Below are 20,642 nucleotides of genomic sequence, written 5' to 3'. Positions count from 1 at the left end.
CCCCAACCCTTATCTCTAGGGAACAGGTCATCACTGCCCTCTCAAAGGCAGAAAATACAGCTTCCATGGGACCCAATAACATCCCAAGCTGCATCTTACATGAACTCAGACATGAACTTGCAGCACCATTAGGCACCTTATTCAACCAAAGCCTGAGTACCGGCATTATCCAAGCTGAGTGGAGGACAGCCAGTGTAATCCCTTTACACAAAGGTGGGGTGTCCACTGATCCAGGAAATTATAGACCCATCAGCCTAACTAGCCTGATCTGCAAGGCCATCAAATGGATTATCATGAACCTCATTAACAGGGATATTGACAACCTCCAAAACACTTGACCCCACTCGGTTTGGCTTTGTCAAGGGGAGGTCATGTCTGTTAAATCTGGTTGACTTCTTTGTGACAGTCACCAAAGCCATGGATGAGGAGAAAACAGTGCATACCACCTACCTTGACCTGGCCAAAGCCTTTGACACTATTTCCCACTCAGGCATAATAGAGAAACTCTCTCAACTAGGCGTCAATCCATATGTTACCAGATGGGTAGCAAACTGGCTCACTGACAGAACCCACCTAATCAAAATAGGGGAAGCCACCTCAAGCAGTAGACCCATAGCGAGCGGCATACCCCAGGGATTGGTCTTGGGGCCTCTGTTATTCTTGCTATACTTCTCTGAGGTGCAGGCCAAACCAGTAGGCTATAGTTGACCAAGATTGCAGATGACTGCATCAATTCCCCAAGTGATGTGGATGTCCTCCAAGAGGGTCTCACCCAAACAAATGTCTGGTGCCAGAAACATGGCCTTAAGCTGAATGCCAAAAAATGCATCATCATCCCCTTTGGGAAGAGTGACATCCCCACATATTATCAAATTAATAACAATGTCCTAAGCATGCAATCAGTCATGAGGGATTTGGGCACCCAAGTTGATAGCAACCTGACTTTTGACCACCATCTTGCTTCCATTGTATGGAAAGCTTTCTACATAGCCCACCTCATAAGTAAGGGTATCTCATCTAGGAACAAGGGGGTCATAACATTCCTGTATTCTTCCCTTATAAGGTCAATTATTGCGTACACTGCCCCCTTCAGCATGTACCTCACAAAGCACATGTAGCAGCTGTAGACACCACAGAGGTTCCTCACCAGGAGAATCGGGGCCTCAAACATCTACCTTAAACAGATAGGCTAAAATCCCTGTCCCTCTACTCAGTTTCATACAGACTCCTCAGAGGTGACCTCTATCTGACATACAAGGCAATCTCAGACCCCGCCTTGATGGGACTGCTTCATATCTGCAAGTCAAGCTCCACTCGAGTAACCCCCACATGCAATTTCAACCTGGTCTGTGACATCGATAGGACTTGGTGGGACAGATTTGTGTCCCAGAGACTCCCCCATCTATGGAATAGACTTCATCTCCATGTCAAGCAGAGTACCTCATTATCCCTTTTTAAGCACAACCTGGATTACTGGATGGGAAACAGAAAATACACCCCTAGGATTTCACCCATGTCCCTGCTGGACAGGGGTTTTGGGTGCTGACTTATCTAAACATAGACTACACTGTTGACTCGGCTTATAAGGGCCTCAGGGCTAATAGCCTAGTAACTTCCTATGATCCTATGATCCTATAAAATAGTCTACATATGTGAAATACTAACAACAGGCATGATGCAAGACAGGGAGAGTAGCAAGAGCAACATATCCTTATATGTGCCATAGCAGCAACTCAACTGTACCCCCCAAAAGAATGGTCCATTCTAGTTTGTGACATAACAGTAACTCTTCTTTGCCCCAGCTACTGACAAAATAACAGGCAAATGAACCATTTTGTTAATAAAACATCTTTGAAATGCTAAAAGTGATTTCAAAGGACCTGTGCCTGAAACATTTGTACATATTTATAACACATCATTCTATTTTAATGTACTGTCAATCATGTGTACCTCTGAAATGGCTTGTCAAACATAGCCATGCCATCAGTAGACTTCTAACTAATGCATACAGATAAAAGTGTAAAAGCCTTTGCTTCACATTATTCATTAATATATTCCAGCATATGCATTATGTAAGTAACAAAATGGGAGCATACATCGTGAAATAGCTCCTCAATCACAGGCAAAGGCATCAAAGGAGCTCTCACCTTGTCTCCTGCCTTGCCTACCTTTTGGCACTGCTCACTGGTCCTGCAGTACCCTGTTACATCTCTGGAAATTCCAGGCCAATACAAGTTTTGCATAACATGCCTCTTTGTACGTTTTATGCCCATATGACCTGCAAAGGGAATATCATGGGCTATGGCAAGAAGTGCCAGATGGTAAGCTCTAGACACTACCAACTGCTGTACTCTCTCACCTTCTAGCCCTCCCTCAGAGGTCCACTCTCTGTATAGTAACCCTTTGTTCCAGTATACAGATTTCCACTTCCCTTGAGTCAGGTGCCTCCCTAGCTACCTGCCTCAGGTCTTGCAATGTAGGGTCTGAGAGCTGAGCCTGCCTCAAGTCGCTCCTTGTAACCCTTCCCAGCTCCCCTTCCACAGGAAGTCTGGCCTCCTCTGACAGCGGTGCCTCAATGTCAGCCTGGGTACTATTACTCACCTCTCCCTTTGCAGTTACCCTGTCCAAGGGAACATCAGTACCCACAAGCAGCTGTGGCTCACATTCAGTCTCACTGCTACAGTGTAGCTCACTCCCTGAAGTAACCACATCAGCAGTCCTGGCTGCAAGTATGCAGTCTGTCTGGGTCTCCCCCAGACTACCAGACTCAAATGCTTGTCTCCTAGCCTCACTGCATGTAACTGCATAAGTACATAGTACTGCCTCATCCAAATTTTTTCCTCTCAGGACATCTGCAGGATGGTATTTCCATACCCCTGTTGTCTCAAGACAACCCACTATTGGCATTTTGTCTTTACCACTTACTAGTTCCCTCACCTTTGGTTTCCCACCTTGCCTCCGTAGACACCTGAATGCCACATGACCCCACTGGTTGCATTCAAAACATTTTAACGCTAGCTCCTGGACATGTACCTGGACAAGTGGCTTCCCCTGCTACTGGCAGATTCTGTTGGGGCAGTCTGTGCTGCCCTCCGTGGGTTCATTTAGTCCCATAAGCAGTACTGGGAGTCCCTTTCCTGTGCAGGGCTGCCCTGCTTGCTAGGTATAGGTCTCCCTTCTTCCCCAACTCCTATGACGTAGCACACTGTCTATCAGCTAATCAGATGCTCATGTCCTCAGGCAAAGTGCTAAGGGCTTGTTCCCTTACCAAAAGGTCTGACAACCCTTCAAAAGTGGTGACCTGACATCCACTCACCTAGCTATGAAAATAAGTGCTCGGTTCAGCAACATATTCACATACATTTTCATCTTCCTTGCGTCTATGCTCACAAAACTTTTCTTATGCATTTCAGGTGTTAGCTTAAAACATTCTAATAAATGTATTTTTATAGCAGTACAATCAAAACAGTCAGTGTCATGCATTTTTGCTAAAGAAGTTACAGCTTTACCATGGATTAAGGGGGTCTGGAACCGTACCCACAGCCTTCGGTCAACTTCATACTGTTTACATACCCGCTCAAATATATGAATAAAGCTATCAAAATTATCCCCCTCTTTAAACTGTGGAAGAAATTTACTGACCTTTGTGCTTCTGGGGTCCGGTTACTCCCTTCCCCGCTACCTCCATGACTCTGGTGAAGAGTCAGCATTTCCCAGTCATGCCTCCTCTGCCGTTCCTTTTCCTCAGCTTGTAGCCTCCTTATTTTCTTGGCTACTTCTAGTTCCATATGCTTGGCTCCAACTCAAGTCTCTTTAGCTCCAGCTGGATTTTTAAGTCCACTGTAGAAAGGTTGAGCTGTCCATTCTCCGAGGGTTATGTATCTCCACTGTCAGTCTGATTGTCCTCCAGGCTGCTGTTTTCTGATGTAGCTGTAACCAAGGCTGCAATCAGGTCTGCCTTAGTTAGGTTTCCATGCACCAGCCCCCTAGCCTGGCACATCTACGCCAGCTGGCTCCTTGTCAGCTTTCCATACTCTTCTGCTGACATGCTGCCTGCTCACCCTGACTAATACTGAGCTAACAAAAGAAATAACACCATTGTGATCTGAACTCTGAGTATATACTGCGTGGCTGTTTTAGAATACAAAACACTTTTAGAGATCACTGTACATAAGCTACAGGAATTTGCTCTACCCCACACCACTACAAGCCAATTAGTATGTGAAGTAGATCCCACCACTGCCAAACACTTGTGACGACTGTGTCCTGGCCCAGCAATCAAGGAGCCTCAATCCTCACCACTACCACCAGGGAGGTTGTCTCATAGAAGAGGAAAGGATAACTAATGCACATAGTAAAGTACAATTTTCCTTAAGTGCACACAGAGATCACAGTCAGTCTGGGGCTGGTTGCTCCCTTGCTCACCAGGTCCCAAATAAGACTCCCCACTGGCACAGCTATAGGGTCCAGGTCTCAGCCTAATTTGGCAAGCTAAAACCTCCAGTACCCTCTCTGTCCAACCAGTACTTCGTGTCCCTGCCAAGTAGCTGACACAACACACACACACTTTGAGATAAGTATTTATACAACTTCACAGACACTCCTGGGAAAGGCTGACACAGATTATTCAACTGTGCCCCTTTGCCCCGACTATATGGTAGTAATTACTACCACCACCCAGTTAATAATATCAGCTACTAAAAGGCCCTTAAAAGGGTGTCCAGTTATTACTGTGCAATATTAATATCCAATGGTAGTATGACTAACAGTCAAGGCTTACTTTCGAGTGGCCTATTACAATAACCTCTATAAATATGCAATGTACTCTAGAGCTTATCTTAACACAAATCAACCACAGGTAGAAGGTTTTAAAAATATGTAATAATAAATAATTAAAACACAAGACAAAACTACTACACCACAGAGATAGCTAAGAGTTCAGAGATCACACAGAAACTTAAAATAATACAGTAGGACATGTCTGATTTCAAAGGAAAATACCTAATTAATCTTTACTAGCTTTAACTATTCCTACAAGAAATCACAGTGCTAAAACTTACATGTGAGCACAAGGCAGAGTGCTGATAAGTTATATGTCCAAAGTCAAAATGCTTCCAGTCTCTTCTGAGAAATAGTATTTAAACATTACTAACAAACATGTTTGCTGGGTCCCTGCCCACATTACATCATTTTTGACACTTAGGTTTTTCCCGGCAAACAAACTGCATTATTTAGCCATCTAACACCTGCACAGAAACATACAACAATAGAAGACATTTCACATGTATATTCTAACAGAAACTAGAGCAATAAAGCACCTTCCACATCTAAATTCTGGTCATAAACTTTAACCTTAATGCAATGGGCATGAAACCTTCATCCACAGTGGAGCCAAATTCTAACATGAAAGGGTCACAACATGCTTCACTGGTCCAGTAGAGTGCAATGCTGTCACATATTTTGCAGTTCCACATTTCACAGTATTCTTTACACTCAATAAACATGCCTGCATTTTACATTCGTTTATACAGTTGATAGAATTATGTATCAAATTCTATTTGACTAGGCTGGCAGCCTTCGCCCATCTCTCCCCAATCGTCACACCCACTATCAAGCAATAATTCTTTAAAGAAAATAAATGAGGAAGACAGGAAAGTGGTGAAATGGAGAGCAAGCAGTGGGAAAAACAAATTGAAAGGAGGACAGGAATGTGCAGGAGGGATGTAGGAAAGAACCATAGCTTTCAATTTCTTCAACACTAAAACATGATCATATATGCAAAATATTAGCTACATTAGGACTGTCACCTCCAGAGAGAGGGGGTGACCTCAACACAATCATGTTGTATAGCCAATTGGACCAAATCCAATATGTCAAGAAGACATGCTTGTTAATTGGAGAGCTATGTATGGAACATATTTTTTATGGGACAGGTGCCCATTTTTTTTTTTGAAGAGAGAGAGGAATGTTGGGGAAGGGGTGTAGGAATGTCTGGGTGAGTTAAGTTGGGTAGGTGAGGAGCAATCACAGACAGACAAGACAAACAAGACAAGAGACAAGGACAGAGAAGGACACAAGAGGTAGGTGAACACCATGGTTGGGGAGAGGGTGGGGAGATTGAGGTTCCATGCATGTCAAGCTGGGTGACACTGATAAATGAGTCCTCACCCAGTGGACTGCCATCACTGTTGCCTCATTGCACCGCTTGCTGCAGTGCCCAATGTCCACATCTCCTACAGGTATTCTGAACCAGGATGAAGAGCAGGTGCTCCACCTAGCATTGGAGTGCATCCACAGTGCGGTGCATAATCATAAGCACCATCCCTAGCAGTTCTTCTCGGGTGATAATGTCACCACCTCCATCACTGCTCCCAGAGGAAGCCACAGGCCTATCCTCCAGGGCAGAACTACCTGAGGAGCCAGGTAGTGCAGGGACAGCAGAGGGAGTGCTGCCAGGTGTCACACCAGATGTGCTGGGCAGCGGTGCTGCAGCTAGTGGAGTGGGGGCAGGAGGATCCCATGGGACAGGCCTACCCCACTGAGATGTGGAAAAAAAACAACAAATACAAAAACAGAAGATATGGTTTTGCGTGAGAGAAAAAAGGGAGAACATTAGTAACTTTATATGTGACATACAAAGCATTGATACAATTATTTGACTCTATTCTGCTACCTTTACTTTTAACACTACAAATTCCTAACAAATTTCTTCATTACTTTTAAGACTAAAAATTCATAACAGAGGCACACTATAGTACAGATTGCAGCCAGCAGTCCTTGATGTGTGCATATATTGCATATATATGGGTTCCAAATATACCGATTACAGTTTACAGCAGACCATTTGTGCCACTGGTATAGAGGTCTGAAGTTACATTGCAATAATGATTAAAACCTAGGATTATTGTATATTTGGAAAGTGTGTTTTTTGAACCTACAACTGCCGACTACTCTACAACACTGTACTCTTATTTTGTCATACAGACTACTTCATGCATACTTTCCTTTTACAGTTTAGAGATGCATGCTCACTGTTATTTGAGAATATGAAATTTTCACTTTGTGCTACAGACAAAGGCATACATACTTTCTTTTACAGTTGAGATATGCATGCTCAGTTTGAAACAACTGTATTATCAACTAAGCTGTCCTTAACATTTAATGCTACTAAATTGCTATTAAAATTATTATTATTATTATTAAATTACTATTTAGAAAAGTACTCTTCTGATGCATACATACCACATGGTTCTCACATACTTAAATGCATGTCATGGGACCTCACATTCGAGGCTCACTCCTTGGCAGCTGTGGAAAAAACACAACAGAACAGAATACCATTATGAATACCAGTCTTGACTATATTCAGCTTTTAACTTTTACAATTACTCACTGAAATTGATACATACACATCTGTGAGGTGTTCCCTGTACTAAATGCCCAGATCCAATGATTGAGGGTATCCCGCTTCCTGCTTCCTCCTCTGGAGGTCATCAAAATTATGTCCGCATTGTTCACCAGCGCAAGAGATACCTATAGCACTGGTCAAAGCTCTGTCAATACTAGCCTGGGCTTCAGACATGTATTCTGAGCCTGAATAGTCCTGCTGCAACAACCAGGGCCCATGCTTCTTAACTAGGAGTCCAATAAAGACTTTGGACTCCTGAACACCCCACCTCTGTGCTCAAAAGTGCACTCCCTCACCAGCAACACCAGACATGTCTACCATAACTAAATCTCAATATAGAATGAGTATTTCCCACCAATTGCATTTTGTATCCTGATGTTTTCCCACCAATTACATGTCTCACAGTTACTAAGAGTGCACACATTTTGTTTTTAAAACATTTGAAAACATTGTGCATTGCTCCCCATCACACGAACACGGTACTCGAGGGTGCACGCTGCCAGGCAACATGTTTGCACAATGGTAAGTGAGGCGCAACAGTAGCAAGCAATGCAATTTCAAGGTTATTTGGTATAGAGGCACTTGTATAAATGTAATAGGCAAATGGACTATGTCTACAGTTGTCTTACACTTGCAGCTGTTGCCAAAAAAAGGTTGAGAAAACAGTTGTGTTTGTTGCACTTCATTGCCATAATCTGCAATGTGACAACAGTAAAACAAAATTTGCACACCCTGTACTAGAACCTCAGACCATCTGCACTCCACATCTACACTTAACACCTGCTGCTGCAGGATTAGTGACATTTTATTCCCTATCTTAATATTTGTTATAAAGTTCTCTCTGTTAATTGCAGTACAGCACCGCTTACCGTGTTTGTGTGATGACCAATAGTATTAATTGAATGCATTTTATGTTTTTTCATGCGGTTTATGTTTGTGGCTGTCTGGGTCCTGTCTGCAACCTGAGCAGTCCATTCCTCCAGTTTGCGTACCATTGCACTTCACAATAACCAGATGAGCACAGCCAAACACGTTTGTGCTAAGCGGTGCATTGCGCAAGCACTTGCCTCAAAAAAAATGGAGACATAATTGAAATGAGGAAAAACAATCTGTGCCAGTGCCCCAAACCAATTTTAGTGAAGAAAACTCAAGTAAGGGAAAAGCAGTTGCTGTGCTGTCGTACAGTCTGCTTTCATAGCCAGCAACATTACACGGAAATGCTATCCACATTATGCCTCCCAACTGTCCAGAATTTTGCAGAATGCCCAGATGTTTGCATCAATTTTTGAGCTGTTCCTCATAAAATTTGTGGTTTTCTGTAAAATCACTGAAGAGTGAAGTCAATACATAATGACATATATTTCAGTTGTGTACTTCATATCCTTCAGAAAATACATGCTAACACAAATCCTATTATTTTAGCTACTTTCTATATGTATAAGAACAATATTGTAAATCTGTCCCTATTTTTGGGTGCTTGTCCCACCATTCTTTTAGTCTTTGTCCAGATTTCTTCCACTAAAAGGTTGGGAGGTATGATGCACATTCATAATAGAGGTTTAGTGGTCAGCAAAACTGGTGTGAGACGTGAAACCTTGCTTATGTCCACCGTGCATCATTAATATGCATGGCACAATGCCTCACAATGAGCAATATCTCGTATGTAAAAACACTCTGTGTAGACTGTGCAAGAAACCTACATGGGGTTTATTGAATCCTGGAGGATAAAAAGTGAATTTAGGATCAAAACAGAAGAAATAGGTTGTAATCATCGAATGTTACAGACACATCTTCAAGACTAGCCTCAAACTTCCAGTGCTTTACTTTTACATACTATTGACTTAGCAGTGTAAAATTATCATATTTAGGTAATATTTAGTAGTTTACCATCAATAGAGGTGCTTACTACAAACTGTGGTATAAGACAATGGAAATGCTCAGAACCAAGTAACAGATACTGTTACTACATTTTAAGGCGTAAACCACCACAAATATAACTTGTCATTGTTTTTACCCCACCTTTCCAACAGTAAGGCATATGGCTTCATTTCACTGGACACATTCATTTTTACATATAACCCAGGTGAAAGGAAAAATCGTACAAAACCAAAACAGGGATTTGGCAAAACTATCATGTATACAAGTATTTCTTTCTTTGATAAAGTTGAATTGATCATATAAATGCATGAATTAGATCTGAAAACATTCAGAAAGTGAAGAGATGTAGTAATTACTGAAAAACTTTTTTTCTAAGGAAAAGATATTACAACATCAGGGAGCAATGGACAGGAGGGACAATTTCATCACTGAAGAAAAACACACTGTCATGGATGTACTTAGAACATGTAGCTTCATAGGTACTTAACAGGCTATTGATCTGCGAAAATCTTAAGAAGCCTAGCCTTACATTCCCATGGTAGCTTCTAGCCCTTATATTTTGTCCACAAATAAGCCAGAGATGGGAGGAACAAGGATATATTGGGATATGTGTTATGTTACCCCTATCTGCGAGGGACAAGGGTGCTATACTGAGGGTGAATTGAAGGTTACCAGTCCATTTGTCCGAGTTATGTTTGACTAAAGAGAGAACATTACTTTGCTTTACATGGAATGAAACACAGCTCCATAGAAGCAAAATTCTCAGTGATGCATACTTAAACTTCCGATATGTTCTATTTATATTGCAGTAGAGACTGAGATCTTACCAATGGACTTGCAAATGTGTAATAGATCTGATACAGCAGGGTCTGTTGCGGCTCTTTACATGTGGTGAAAGTTAACGTTGAGTAACCGGTATGATACAGAGAAGAGAACAGGCTTTGAGATGATCCACATAGTTTTTATAACGTAGGCCCTTGATTTTCTTAGTGAGGAAGTCCAGGAGTCATTCCAGTTGTGATCAGCCTAATAAGTGCTGAGTACAGTGGAATGATTAGATCCCTGGACCTGGAAATCATTCTTTTTGTTATAAAATGTGCCAATAAAAATGACTTCCTTACAACAACAGATATGTGGTGTTCAGATGATAGTTTCCATATGTATATGTATCCATAAGGAAAGTATCTTTTTGAAAAAGGGGAGTCCAAAGTAGGTAGAGTAAGCAAAGGTGTGGAATCAAGTTGTGGCTGACAAATGCAATGGGGAAGGACCTGCATCTTGACACAGTGCAGGAAAAGAGCTAATAACACTGTGGTCTGAGCAAATACTAAAGCAAAGCAGAATGCAATTGCCCATTGCAGAACTAGTGGTGGGCTTCCCCTGTCCAGCACTTAACACCTGATGAGTACCTTGTTTCCTTAGGAGATGATGACTATGATGCAGAATAGGAGAATGAAGAATTAATTTGCTATGGTGTGGACACCAGCAATTTCACATGTTTGCTGCATCTAGATACAGATGATGCAGAAGGTCAGTCTTTTGCTGGCATTAGAAATTTCAAAGCATGAGTACTTGGAATGATAACTGTGAACATATACCTTTTCAATGTTTTGCCATCAGGTACTACATCAACATCAGCTGCAGCACCACGTCTACGTACAGGACATGGTAAGTGTGTACATCATGCATTTAGTACTAAATGATATGCCAGTGATAGGGGGCAGTAATGACATACTCATGTATTTTCTAACAGGGTTATCATCAGAAAGGGTTACATGCTGCGGTGCACTATAGCAGCTTGATGTTGACAGCAGAATGGCTGACAGGGATAATGGCATTACTCATATACTCAAGACACAACCTCAGGTAGTGGAACACAGTGGCAAAGTGTAATTGTACAGCCCCCTACCCCATAGCAGGTGAATAACTCTGTAGCACGGGCTCATAAATATTCAGGATAATAAGGAACTGGCATTACAATGAGTGTGAGAAACACCATGTAATTCAGCACATCTTTCTAGTACATTTGAACTCCTGGATGACAAGACAACCCTTTCTGAGCTACTATTACTCACTATTACATGTGTACACAGGAGTGCGAGAAAAAATATCCTTCATAGTTAGAGCCAGAGGCATGCAAGGCTTTGCCTTTTCAGCAGTAGATATGTTATGACATAGTTTAGGCTCAGCCCACTGTCAATGACAGTCAAGTAGAGACAAACTGTTACAGGATATATGTGAAGAAAGTCACTAGTACATGGGAATGGTGGAGGTCAGGAACAATGCAATGATGATCCTCATGTGGAATAGAGTTGTGCAAATGGCATTCATACCAGTCTCAATCTGCGCTCTAGTAAGGATTTTCCTGACACAAATTGGTGACACTGCTGCACGTGGATGAGGGATAGTCTGCATGTGTGGTGGACAAGTAGGCTGGAAAATCCATGTGTCCCCTAATCTGGTGCAGGCATTCATGTGTATTCCTCCAAAAGTAAGGCAGTTAGATCTCATCAAGCCTCCAAATCACAAGGATAGAAACGCAGAATGAATATTTAAGTCTTGAAGCACTGCTAGGTCAATGTGAAGAGGTTCCCTGCATCCAATAGTTCCAAACATCAGAGCAGCTGAGCATTCAGCTCATATCCTAAGAACTGGTCATGAACTATGGATGCATCAACATTCCTTTCTTTAGGGGACATTGTGTATGGCACATTCCAAATGTAACATAAATATTCAAGTGATGTAACACAGAAGATACTCACCTGGAAAATAATAGGTAGAGTGGTATATATCACATCGCATCCATTACAAATGAGAAAAACATGTGTACCTTCCTGCTGTTAAAATATGAAAGAAAGAAAAAGTAAAGAGAGAAAGAAAGGAAGGAAGAAAAAAAGAAAGAAAGAAAGAAAGAAAGAGAAAGAAAGAAAGAAAGAAAGAAAGAAAGAAAGGAGTTTATATTAGTAATAAAATTCAGCTTCAGTATCATGACAATTTAGTTACTCAGGGTGCAGCACTAAAAGTTTGCAATAATACCTGCTACTTTACAGAACCCCCAAATTCTCCAGGTAAAATTAGAACTTGTGCCACTGATCACTTAACACTGTACAAATTATAACAAATGAGCAAATTGTCTCTGTATGTTATGTGTAGAACTGTTTGATGAACACTGTAAGTTGACCATGCAGCAATTAGCATATCTCACAAATAACACTGCATGCACCAAGTATTATCCTTATAATTAGTCTGTCACATAGTGAATGTCATGACCCATATGTGTAGACTGGACACCACCACTTCATCTGTGTAGCCCATAACTCTTTTTTTTTTGGAGGAACATACCTATTTCCAGGCCTCATTTACCACAACATATCATCATGCACTTATATTTAAGAGGCATGTCACTGTTTCAGGCTTGATTTACACCTTCACACAATTATCTTTATACCACCTCATCAATCATGATTTTTGAAAGTCTCTAATACACAGAAAACCACACTACATAACCAACAAACTTGTTGCTCCAATTACTTACAGATACACCCCTTACAATTCCTTTTTTACAGGCACAAAGATATAGTATGTTAGAATGTTTTAATACTGTTAATTAAAGTCTACACGTTTACACTGCCTCTTTGATAATGTGCCTACATTTTGCAATCATTTTTGCTACTCTGTTTTTTAAATGCATGTTTTAGTAGTATCCCACATTTCTACTGGAAATAGGAAGAGCAATATGTTATTTGGTATTCAAATCTTGTTCTAATTAGATGTGCAGATTTTTGGCTCGATGGACCTATATTTTAAGGACCTTTGTTCCTATTTTCAGTATCTACAGGAGGGCAGGTGTGGTGCTGCCACCTACTGTACACAAGCTTGCAGGAAGAGTTGCACTGCTGCTGTTGCTGCCATCTGGTGGCTGTCATTGTTATAATTACTGGTGAGACAACTGAAAGGGACCTGCACTGCCATTGTGGTTTACTGGATCTGTTAATTGCCAACCAGACCAGTATTTAATCATATTAAACTAGCTAGGTTATTAATATGGCACAGGATGCAAACATGCTGCATGCAATAGGAGGATCACACTGAAGGACATCCCAACTCATCCAGGCAACAGAAATGTCAAGCCCCATAAACCCTAAGAACACTGCTGTCAATGCAGAACTGTTCAATGAAACCCTATACAAGCATGTTAATAGCTGCATAGAGTCAGCTGCACCCACCAGGAAGAAGTACAGAACTAACTCAAAAAACAAGCCATCCTGGAGGAATCACAAAATCAACAGGCTGTATAACAGAAAGAAGAAAATCATAGCAAAAATTAGGAGGTGGAGTACCCAGCAGGATGTTAAACAAACAACTCAGAAGACAAATTAAATCTACCAAAGCCACATTTGAGATAAGTTTGGCCTCCCAGGCCAAGGACAACCATAAAGCATTTTTTAGCTATGTCCGCAACCTCAAATGCAATACATAATTGTGTGCAGAGCTCATTATAAATAAAACCACCTATACTGAGAGAGAAGATATAGCAAACCTCCTGGCTGTTAAATTCAGTTACAACTTTAACCCACTCTCCCCCTCAACCTTCCCTCAGGAAATACCATCAAATATAGCTCCCCCTACTATCACTAGGGAACAGGTCCTTAATACTCTCTCTAAGACCAAGAACACTGCATCAGTGCACCCAAACGATATCCCAGGATGCCTTCTAAATAGCAGGAAACATGACCTTTCAGGGCCTCTGAAATTACTATAGCCTCCAAATAGGCTTCGTGTTTCATGAATGGCGAATGGCAACAGTCATCCCTAGAGACAAAGGTGGGCTATCTACAGACCATACCACTTAACCTTTCAGTACAAGAAATCTGGACAAAGCCAGAAATAATGTGGGGATAAAGGCCCAGAAATATGAACACATTTTAAATATTGCTCCTATAAACTTTGAAAGTTACTAAAATTACAGATTTTGCATCATTATATATTTTCTTAAGGATATGACATCTGAAACCCAAATGTTTGTCATTGTTTAGTATTATTTAATGACTTCAATCCTCAGTGATTTGCTGGAATATCACAAATTTTATGAAGAACAATCTAAAAGTAAGAGGCAAAGATCTGGACATTCTATGAAAATCTGGACAGTTGAGAGCTATGCTACAGACCCAGGAAATTACAGACCCATAAGTCTCACTAATCTTATATGTAAAGCCATGGAAATAATTATAATGGAGATGGTCAATAGAGCTATAGTAAACCTCCAGACACTGGACCCAACCCAGTTTGGTTTTGTCAAGGACAGATCATACCTACTCAACCTGGTGGACTTCTTTGAGAAAGTAATTAAAGCAATGGATGAGGGGAAAATGGTTCACACTGCATACCTTGACCTGGCCAAAGCATTTGACACAATACTCCACTCAGGCATTGTTAACAATCTCAGGAGGTTGAGTACAAACTCACAAACTCATATATTGCCCGGTGCATAGCCAACTGGCTCAAAGACAAGATCCAGGAAGTTAAAATTGGGGAGTCCACTTCTACAAAAAGGCCATTCACAACTGGAGTCCCTCAGGGATCAGTCCTTGGAATGCTCCTGTTTGACATTTACTTCTCAGAAGACAAGGCCAATGCCAGTGGTCTCTGTCTGACTAAATTTGCAGATGATTGCAAATTAGGAGCAGTCAATGAATCTCATACTGTCACAAATGTTCTCCAGGAGGGGCTGACACAGACAAATAACCCATGTCAGAGCCATGGACTACAACTAAATTTCAAGAAATGCATAATAGTGTCCTTTGAGAAGTCATCTACCCCTTGTAGCTATCATATTGACAATGCAACCCTTAGAGATGATCCAGTAGTCAGGGACTTAGGGACACACATAGTGTAGATAATAATCTAGCCTTTGACCATCACGTGTCTACAGCAGTGAGGAAATCATTCTATGCTGTTCAACTTATAAACAAAGGTATGGCATCTAAGTCCAAGGAAGTCATTCTTCCACTGTATTCAGCATTTGTCAGACCCACCATTGAGTACAATACCCTCTTTGGTATGTACCTAACCAGGCATATCAACAACTGGAATGCCCACAGAGGTTCCTCACTAAAAGAATACAGGGCATAAGTAAGATGTCTTATGCAAACTGCCTCAAGGCCCTATTCCTGTATTCTGTGTCTTACAGGATTTTGAGGGGAGATCCATACCTGGCATACAGGGCATTGTCTGATGGACCTCCTGCATGCTGACAAACAAACAGCACCACAATTACCCATTCTTAAGAATTAAACCTTGCCTGTGATATAAATTGGACCTGCTTGAGAGGCGGGTATATATCCCAGAGACTATCCCATCTATGGAACAGGCTCTCTATCTATGTGAAGCAGGGTTCCTCCCTATTCCAATTCAAGTGCAACTTAGACATTTGGATGAGAAACTGGAAATTCATCCCTGGTTTGGTACTTCTGTCTCTAATGGCCACAGGCAACCTGTAAATGGTTCATCTCCCAAGCCACTGCTTACACTTATCAGGGGTATCAGAACTTGTCAGAGATTTAAAATGCATGGCTAGGCTTAGAAAGACCATTGTGGTCATTAGCCTAGTAAACACCTATGAACCTAAGAACCTGTGAACCTATGAAATGGGCTTTGTGCTGTCCAAGTATTCACTGACTCACTATTTTTTTTATAGGACAGGATGTTATTAAAGCACTCTTCAACAGCCTGGATTACGTAAAAAAAAATAGGGAGGGGACACATAAGGATGGGGGGTATAGAAAGAGAAATGCATATGGTTAACAGTATGATAATAATCTGCGCTGAACAACTAGGTGCCCATGAGGAATCCTGCCATGTAGGAAGTGGTGAAACAATAAGCTTGTGTGCCAGATAAGAGACTCGTAGACATTGCCAGGATGCTGGGCCAATACACTGATGTTGCAGTCCTGTGCATTACACATTAGCTGGCAAATATTTGAATTATGCACTCATGATACAAGAAGGTTATCTTTTCAGTGTAATCAATGTGCTCTATGTATTACTTTCCATTCATGTAAAACAGAGTTCTTCCCTAAGCCTATTCTAGCCCAATTTGAGCCAATGGATGGGAATTTGCAAATTCTCTCCTAGCTTGTTGCTTGTGGCCCTTATGGGTAGAGAGGCAATCTGTAGTTGACCTAATGCACAGGCATATACCTAAGTCATTCTAGCCTGTGGGCATTGATAACTGGGGAAACTGGGCATGAATGGTTAGGCCTGAAAAGGCACTTGGGTGGTTAGCCTAGTAACTTCCTATGATCCTATGATTCTATGTACTAATAACTATTTAGACTTGGTTATTAATACCGCACAGAAAATTAAGATATAGTCAAAATTTCTGCAAGAGGGCTTAGTTCACGTTTTGTGTACATGTATATGTTGTAGTATTATATCATGGATAGAGTAAATGCATTGTAGGTTCCATTCTTGTAGGTTCAGTATAATCCTGATTATGCATTGTTGCTTAAATGATTCCTTTTAGTGTATGTTTATGGAAGAGGCAAAAGGAATAGGTAACCATGAAGTTCCTGTAAGCACTTTGGCTGGCATTTTCTGTACCTTATTTTGAAACACTCAGTATCATCAAACATTCATAATATTGAACATTTTTACTGCTGGCAGAAACGATCAAAAACTCATTTGATCACTTCTGCTGGCATTACTTTGTGGAAGTTCTGGAACAGCAGGGAATGAGAATTTGTCACTTCCCTGCTGTTGCTCAGTCTCGAAGTACATATAATTAGCAGGGGCGTGGAAGCGGCAGAAAATATGAGGTTTTTTTTTTTGTTAATTTGAGTTTCGATCCTTTCTGATTGATGTTTTGCCATTCAATGTTGTTGCACTTCAATATTTTAAAGTGCATCTCTTATTTTATATGCATGTTTCATGCACCTGTATGAGTCACTTAAGACAGCTGTGAAACAGTTGTTTTCATTGTTGGATTACTCTCCATCTCTGCTTGTGCAATATATCTGAACATATAGCTAGCCATGCCTGATTCCCTCCCTTTCTGTTTTTTTGAGAAGTTATTCTGGGTCTATATTATGATATTGCACGCTCAGAAGAGCGAACAACATATAATCGACCGCATGTAAGCAAAAGCTTACAACATCAAAACTTTAGAACAGCAATTTTTTTCCAAGGGAAAAAAAATTGCTGTTCTGAAAAAAAAACTGTAAACATTACATAATAAGCCCCCCACACCCCCCTATTTAAATATACCAACTCCGAGATCACGCTACAATGCCGAAAAGGCAAAGTAGCGAAAGCAGAGAAATGAATTCTTTCCTAGGGAAATAATTTGCTGAAAAGCTGCTTTACTATTTTGCCTTTTCGCAGTTTTCAGTTCGACAAAGATGCATTCGACAACCTACATCTGCGACAGCGTAATAGGGAGCCGTTATTCCAGCTATTACTATAATGACGCTAGGTTGGCATCTGACATCAACTTTGTAGGCATTTATTCATTTAATTATGCTGTTAAACAGGTCTGTGTGTTACTAGGTAAAGCCACTGTTACAGTGGTATCACTGCAGGCAGCAGTTATGTCCACTCACCTGCTGCTTCTTGCCGTAAGTAAAATGAAAACAAAGTGCACACTCTCTTACATTATGCTATAAGATTTCTTAAATTACTATAAACTATCACTAAACATAATCTTTGGCACAACAGATTTTAAGTCTGCATTTGTCATTTGTAGTAATTCATTCAAACCAGTCTTGGTGCATTTTTCTTTCATCAATATCTTCAAAATGTTGTCCAGTTTCCTTATTAATATTCATGGTTTAAATGAAATATCAAATCACTTACTTATTTTATAGTTCAGTTATAGCTCATGCACAGGCAGGCTAAGTTTTTTTTTTTTTTGTCATGGTAAACACTTTTTAGATTGAATACACAGTACTCTGTGCTAAATAAAGTAAAATACAATTCATGGAAGGATGGTAATGTTGGGTGTTGCTTGTTTTCTGACCTAGTGCTAAGTTGGTGTTCCCTCTATTTTTTTAACATGTACAAACATTTGTGGAATAAGCCTGTGATGTTACAAGCTTCCTATGATACCAGACTGAAATAGGAGTCAAACAAATTACAGGGAAATTAACAAGATTACAAAACTGCTTTTCTACCAATCAAATTTGTTATGATTTCTCCATCATTGCATTATGCTCATGATAAGCAATTTCAAGGTCAGCATACTGCTAACATTTCCTTCCTTGTAAGTTTTAAAATAGAAAAATTCATTGTTCCAGTCTGACCATGCTTAGTACACTAACATCAAGTGATTTATTTTCAACACAGATAGTTAATCACTGGGAACCTGACATCACCTGTGCTGTAGATCATAATACTGTAGTGTGGACTTTAATAATTATGTATCTGTTTTTACACCTAAAAACATGACATATTAGCAGTCTTTCATTATTTTATTTCAGGAGTGCAGTTCATGAAATCCTTAACTTCCTGAACTGAGTTTTCTCTATTTCCCTTTAGTATAAACCATTACCTTATTTAGGTTTCAGTAAGAATCAAACAAATGTAGTAGAATAATGGTTAATCTGCAGGCTTTAAAATCAGCTGATTTAGATTGTTATCAAATCATAACTATTAGTGCAGAAATCTGATTGCATTACTCAGTTTTGACAACTAGCTAAAGTTCAATTAAAGACAAGTATTTTGACAGCACATTTTATATGGAAATCCATGAATGGGTGTTCCGTGGCTTATGCAGCAGGATAACATATCATGTATACTAGAATAAGACAGTGAAACAAATACAGATCCATCCATGCAGACCAGTAAAGCTGATGGGTTTAACACAAAACATGGTGTTACAGATCTAAGGGCAACACTTCAGACTATATGATGACTGTCCACACAAATCAGCAAAATTGCCACAAGTAATAAAGTATAAAATTGCATATCCATCTGCACTTGTTCATATTAGCAATACTGGTAATGAAATTTAAAGTTATATATCTGTTGATGTTAATATCAGTTACATTGATTTTGCTAATTATTGCTAATAATGTGAAAGTTACAAATCTAATTGGACTCATTTAAATTCAAAATACTAATAATGTTGATATGTAACTATACTTACTTAAATTGTAGGTTGTAAAAATCGAAACTGCTTTCATTCAGTTAACAGCAATAGTGAATGCATTTGCTAATGGTCATAAACAAGGCTTTCATGGATCAAAAACAGGTGATCTCTTAGGAATACTTTTTGCCAAGTGGTTTTGTTGTTCCCACTTGGAATATTTTCTCTCATTCTCCTGGACCTCCTGACAGCTTTTTGAAAGGTATCTCAAAGTTATTCATGAGAAAGTTATTATTATATTTTACCTGGCTTATACCCATGAACTGGTGTCATACAAATGGGATATTAAGAATACATAAGTGACAGAGAGAAACCGCATGTGCCTCAGTAAGGTATTGTCCTCACAGCTGTGGAAGTTTTTTTTTTTTTGGTAGGCTGTACCCACTTGAACTAGCAAACACCCAATGTTCATTAAATAATAAATGTACAACTGGGTTAGAATACTTGGTCTCTAGCAACAACTGGTAGTCCTTGACTGGAAACAGCTAGGTTTACCACCTGTCCCTGTTTATGCAGAGCAGTCCCTATTTGTGTCCTGTGAAAAAAAAGACTAATAACAAATGTCCTGAGATTTTACAACAACTATTCCCTGCTATTCCTGTAACACATGCTGAAAACAATTATTGTATAAATTAAATACCTTAATTTTAATGTATCAACATAAACAATTCAAATTTTGAAATAGTTCTATTTTATTTTTGCAAAAGAACAAAGTACTGTCATTTGCATTGGCTCTGGGAATGATTTTCCCTTCCAAATTTCATGTTTCCATTTAAAAAAGTTCAAGTTTGAGTTTGTGACATAGTGGCAACCCTAAAAACAATTGATTGACACACCACAGATGAGCCAGTAAAATGTCTGATATCTTTTTTGAAGGAGAGAAGAAAATTAGTTTATAACAAAAAAAAAGAAGAAATTATGTTGCAGTCCCATAAAAGGTCCATCCCTACTATAGCAAAGGAACACAGTAAGAGATCCAAGTAGAAGCAGCAATTAAAATATTATTTTATGGTATGCCATTTCTAGAAAGGCAAGGTTGAAATACTTTGCCTCAAACAATTACTACTAATCCATACCAAAGGGTGAGGTTATAGTCTAAGCTGCCTCCTGGTTTCTCGTTTCATAAGTTTCTTTTATTTTGTGAAATCCCATCATTTTATAACTTCAGTTTTTACACAGGAAACCTCTTCACAAACAGCTTCTGAATGAGAA

Source organism: Protopterus annectens, chromosome 4.part0 (assembly GCF_019279795.1).
Source record: "Protopterus annectens isolate FY-2018-M chromosome 4.part0, PAN1.0, whole genome shotgun sequence".
NCBI lineage: Eukaryota > Metazoa > Chordata > Ceratodontiformes > Protopteridae > Protopterus > Protopterus annectens.
This window is presented reverse-complemented; position numbering follows the sequence as displayed.